Below are 6,732 nucleotides of genomic sequence, written 5' to 3' on the forward strand. Positions count from 1 at the left end.
ATACCCTACTCTACATATGTATGTTATTGTAAATAAGCTTACAAAAGGATATGTCAAAAATTAAAATTTATACAAATTTATTTTGAAAAGATTTGACATTTTAATAAATGTTCTTTTCTGATATTTTGCTATTAGTAAAATTGTTAGTGCGTAAATTTGTATTTCTTAGTAAAATAAAAATATGTACAATATTTTGGCAATTAAAATTATGTTTTTTTTTCTCTTAGCAATAAAGTACTTATGTTTTAAATTAAAAATTGTTTCTATAAAACAATGTATTGAAGCGTAACTGAAAGTGTCACAAAATTTTATTGACATACATATTCCTAGATCAATTTATAATTTAAGGAATTTTAAAGTGTTGTAATAAACGAATAAAAAATATACTGCAATGTTGTTTGGAAAAAATTTAATAAATATATTTTTAGATTTTTTAATAAATTATGTACATAAATACATTTATGGCAATAATATTTAAAAACTATCTACTAAATAAATGTCTACTATATTATTTTATAAATTTTAATCTTATCCTGCTTAGAGTAGGGTGTGATCATGCATTGTAAATAAAATTGTAAGTGCATTTTATTTAATTCCTTTTTTTAAATGAAAACATATTTTCTGTTTTAGATATTTAAACAAATAAGAAATTTAACAATGTGTTTTGTAAAATAAGATGACAAAAGAAGAATTTTTTTTATAAAATAATAGAAAAATACCAAGTAAGAATTTCATTTACATTCGGCTGTAACGAATCTTTTATACCAACCATTTAAATAAAATATAAAAATATATGTATATATAGTCCATCATTATGATTTTAATTTTTATGTAAATTTTAATTATAGAGAAAGATTTGCTGAAAATCATCTGATTTTCTGAAGAAGCTAAATGGAGATAGGGGTAAGGATTAAATCTGTTTAAATTTTATAACATTTTCAAAAATATAACAAATATCCGTGAACTTTATTGCCATTCGTTCCATGACCATGCAATGTAGCTCAGTGTGCCTTGCAACGTTGGCCTCCGAACAATGGTAAGGGGCTCACCAATATAATGATATCAAAACCCAAAAATTACAAGAGGTCTCAATGAACCTAAAACCTTTGACGCCTTGAACCACTTGCTCTGATGAACATGGACGAAGCTTTGGCTTTTGGTAAATTCGTTTCCTCTATCGAAGCTAATTTCCCAATGGATAAAGATCAATGCATAAAGATCAATGTTTAAAAACTCAGTCTTCTGTACGTTATTCCTAAAAATTTTCCAATCTGTGTTAGTGAAGGTATGCCAGAAAGTGACAGAGATAGTGCTTCAAAGTTTCACTTTCCTCTCCACATGCATTACATTCGTCTCAATCCTATTTTGTAGAGATTACGAGCACTCCTGTGTGTCCACCCAAATACTTGCTTATTTTAAGAAGATTTCTTGTCTTACTCTCATCAGGGTCACCCCATATAATGTAAGTGGAGCTGGTGGTCATTATATCAAAAGGGCTTATGAAATTCTCTTACCCAAATTTTTAATTCAGCTTTAGTGGCGTCGATTGGTTTTGTGTTCATCAGGTTAAATACCTCGAGGCCCCTTTAAAGCAATTACATTCGCCAATACGATAGAAACCTTTCCTCTGGGAGAATATTCAGTTAAAGCTATCATAGAATTCAATACGGTCTTAGATTCAATACTAATTATATTCCAATTTACATATTCCGTTATTGCTCGGACTCCTGTCTGGAAGGTATATTTCGGTTTCTGGTTCTTCAATATATAACCGTAGGCTCACTTTGTCTCTCAATTTAGAGGCAAGGATTCCTGCTGGCATTTTTTCTGATGTTCTGCTTAACCAAGACATTCTGTTAGAGATCAGCGTTTCAAAGTTTCCGACAAATTCTCTGTCTGATACGCGATTAAGCATGTCTACTTTCGACCAGCTCGCCTAAAGTAAAGTACCGTACCGCTCATGCTCCATTTCATGCTTATAGTCTTCCTACATATCGCCAAGCACTGATGTGTCTTGTTGATCCTGCTCTCTGTGTGGAGTATCCGTTTTAATTTCCGGTCAATGATTACACCTAATAAAAGATTAATAAGTTCATATACGATCCATCAATGCAAAAAACAAACAGTCAAAGAACAAGGATTTTCAATGTTATAGAATCAATATTATCGATATAATGAATAGATCAGACGAAAAAAACTATAATCTAATATAGGGTACCACATATGTAAAATGTGCACTTTCATCTTGCCTTTCTTAAGCATTTAGCTCTTTTACGCTAAGTTAAAGATTATAAGATTTTATACTATTGTATTAATATGTTCAAGCGAATAGAAACAGAAATACAAGTCTAATATGTAAATTGCTAAAAAAAGCTAAATCTTGTTTCCTGTATTCTGAACATAGACTACCCGGCAGTTATTCAAGAATACCATGCTACTCATTTCACACAATTTGTTTTTTTCCAATATTATTATCAAACGCACTTATTTACATTTACTTTTACAATAACTACTACATATCTTCTTCATTATATAATGTCTTATTAATAATGTGTTACTTTTTCCATATTCTATCATGTCGATAAAATTACTTATTTCCAATGAAATCTATGAATAATTCTATAACAAAGCGATTTGCCAACACTTCGATACGCAGGGAAGTTTTAAAGCACATTCAAACACACGTACATGCATACATTAGATACATTTACAATTTGTTAGAAAAGTCATTCTAGCAGCTAGTTGCATTTCATTTCATTTTTTTAAAACATGACTTGTATTATATTTTGTAGCACGAATTTGATATGAATCCCCTCGTTCTATTCCTATATATTTTTCCACTTACAATTCTCGTAACATGTTGTTCATGTCTGTAAGTCCTCTAGTCTGCGTATATTTCAGTTTGAGTATTGTTGTATCTATGTATATGACTTTCTATTATTGCAAAACAAAAAGGAACAAAAAATTAAAGACTAGAAATCCTTGGCAAATGCCAGAATTTAAATGAAATACAGATTTAAAAATTTAATACGGCTCAGTGCGTTTGGGATTTAGTGATTTTAAAAAGGAATTAATTTAGTTTATTATGGCACCAGAGTAAAAACATACACATACTTTCAGTTATAAAAGTCTTTTTAAGAATATATTCCATAAAAACAAAAAGAACGCAGCTTATCTACAAATTGAAATAAAAAACGGAATAAAACACCAAAAGTGATTATACATTTTTTATGATTTTTTTGCTATTCGAATAACATTTGTTTTTATGACAATGGTTTTATTTAATACGTTAAATTAAATTCTAAATCTATTTAAATTTTGCTTTATTTTTATATTTATTATAATTTAACATTTTGTTGTTTTTATTGGCATGCACAAGCAAACTTGCATTAAATCTTACAAATTTACATACATAACTATCTTATATGTAGTTGGGAAAAGTTTAATTAATTATAGTTAAAAAATTTAAATTTGAATAAATATAATTAATAGAGCAATTTATTTAATATTTTCACTTCAGAAAAAATTTTATAAAAAATGTTATATTTATATGTAAATAAATTTTATAATTTTTAGAGTTAAATTTTATAAAAAATTTTGTTAAAAAAAACTTTTGGGAAATTTTTTATATAGAGCAATCTTATCAAAAATTTCCTATAAAAAGAAAGCTTTTCGGAAAAATTCTATTAAGAGAAAATTTAAAAAAAGAAGAATTCTTTTCAACTATTTTATAAAAAGAGAAAGCTTATCAAAAATTTTCTATAAATGAAAAGCTTATCAAAAATTTTCAATAAAGACAAAGCTTTAGCCTTTTATGTATAAAGAGAAAGCCAACCGAAACCTTGCTAAAAAAAAGTATCGAAAGTTTTTTTTATAAAAGGAAAGCTTAATAAAAATTTTCTAAAAATAATCTTTTTTAATATTTTTTATAAAGAGAAATCTTAACAAAAAATTGTATAAAGATAAAGCTCATAAAAATTTTTATTTAAATAGAATGCTTATCGAAAGAAATTGTATACAAAGAAAATTTATCGAAATTTTTTGTCAAGAAAAAGCTTATCGAAAATTTTATAAAAAGAAGAAATCTATCGAAAGTTTTGCATAAAGAGAAAGCTTACCGAAAAACTTGTACAAATAGAAAATTTATCGAAAATTTTGTATTAAGAGAAATCTTATTGTGATTTTTGCATAAATAGAAATCTTATTAGAAATTGTCTATGAGATAAAGCTTAATAAAAATTTTCTATAAAGATAAATAAAGATTATCAAACACTTTCTATAAAGAAAAAGTTTATCGAAAATGTTTGAATGAAAAATCATTTAAAAAGAGAAAGCTTATTGAAAATTTCTATAAAAAGGAAGCTTATAAAAACCTAAAAAAAGAAAATTATCGAAAATTTTTTTATAATAAGAAAATGTATCAAAAATGTTATATAAAGTAAAAGTTTATCAAAAATTTTCCTAAAGAAAAATGTTATCAAAAAATTATCTACAAGAGGAAATGGAATATTTTATGTAAAGTAAAAGCTTATTAAAACTTTTCTGTAGGAAAATATTAATCAAACATTTTCTATAAGGAGAAAATTTAGCTTTAAATTTAAAAAATTTGTATACAAATTTTTTGTTAAAAAATTTGCGCTAAAAAAGATAATACTCTGACATTTTCGATCAAAAAGTTAATAAACATTTTTTGAACAATTGACCTCGAACTCGAGAAATCTTTTTTATTTGGATAAAATCTTATATTTATACTAGGGTATTCAATTATTCGGGTTTTTGTCTTATTCGGTTTATTCGACAAATAATTATTTGAGGTTTTACGTTAGCCGGTTAATAATCGGATAAGGAAACTATTATTGGTTTTAACAACAATTTTCTTCATATACACCCTGTAACAATTTTGAAAAAAGCATTTACACATGGAAAAGTTAATAAGCATGTGAAAATAGATTCCACTTATAGAATGCGTACTCGGATTTTTATGTCCCTATAAAAGGATTTCAATGTTTAAAGGTATACAAACGAATATTTAAAATATTTATATGTATTTTATAATGCTAATATTGGTATCAAATGAAAGCTGGGAATCTGTACATTCTATCTATGTTATTTACATGTCTCACTTAAAGAAAAAATTAAAAAGAAATTATATTTAAAAAGGTTTAATTTTCGACTCAAAAACTTTCAACTACTTTTTTGTGACAAATTTTCTTTAAGATTTCCAATTCTTTCTTGATGATTTGAAATAAATTATATTATTTCGAAGCAAAGGAACTCAGCTTCATTTGAAATTAATATTATTACCAACTTTTCAACATAAATTTGGAATTCCATCTTTTGAAATTGGATGTCTTTTAAACTTTAAAGTCCTTTCACAGGAGCATAAGAGCTGATTATGAAAAACTTTGTACACAGAGTTAATGCTAATGGTCCACAGTTTCCTGTACGCATAGATTTTTTCATTTTATAAACAAAAATATTATTTTCACTTCTTTCACTTCAATTCTTTGTTTAGTTTTTTTTATCAAATACTATAAATTATTCCTGTTAATGTGAAATGTGAAAAAAAACCTGGTTGTGAAAATAAAAGCGATATATATTAATTTCCATGATTTATTTTCAAAAATCATCAAATAAATTTTCTTTATTATAGAAAATTGATTAAGAAATTAAGAAAAGAAGATAATTTATTATAAAAATATTAAATTTTGTAGAAAATACATAGTAATTTTACTGCTAAATAGTGAGTTCTTCTTAATCGGTTAATTGATAGAAATTATTCGGTTTATTCGTTATTTGAAATTTGACAATTTTCATTTATACGAACGATTAATCGTCAAAAATTAATCGATTAACCGAACACGATTAATCGTTTGAATACTCTAATTTATACCCTAAATCACTTTAGAGGTGGTAGTAGATCCATTCTACTCAACCCGCTGATTATCGCTTTTAGGTTATAATATGATTTACAAAATTTATAAGTTTTATAGTTTGTATGAAACTAGTTTGCAATGATCGAACCTTATTTAACCATACCGCTCATACAAAGCCTGCTTCCGGAATTCACTTGTATATCTATTTATTTATAAACACAAATATTTAGCAAAACTAAATTTATCTAAATATGTCTACAAAATTTTTTGTCGATCGGTCAATTTTTTCCCTGTCAAAAAATTAGTTTTTCATTAGAAAATTGTTTAAAACCCTATTTAAAATGTAACATAAACGATTCATTAAATTTTCCTTATTAAAATTATTCGATAAAAATTTTACTTCATTACAAATATCAACACAAACTCATAAGAACTCATACCACTCATAGTACCATAAAATATAAAAATCTTAAACACTGATTTAACTAGCACCAATCCTTGTAAATATTAGTACATTCATTTTTTTCTATTAAATAATATGTATATATGTATGTTTGTATGTGTTAGTGGTAGTCTCCTCCATTCAGCTGCTGTTCATAATATATCCTTTTTTTCGTTACAACTCTAATGCGGCCAATAAACTGTAACTGTCTTTACCAGCTGACATTCTATCAATCTTTCGCTGTTTTTCTATGTTGCCAACAAATCAAGCTGTCAACTTCTATTTAACACAAACGTTTCAGTACAACAAATACACGCTGTTGGCCATACATACACACACACATACACTGCTAGCAATAATGTCATCTTCTTCATAGTCATCATCATCTGGTGAGCTGGTAAGTGTCATCTATTC

The sequence above is a fragment of the Lucilia cuprina genome, chromosome 4 (genome assembly GCF_022045245.1).
Source record: "Lucilia cuprina isolate Lc7/37 chromosome 4, ASM2204524v1, whole genome shotgun sequence".
NCBI lineage: Eukaryota > Metazoa > Arthropoda > Insecta > Diptera > Calliphoridae > Lucilia > Lucilia cuprina.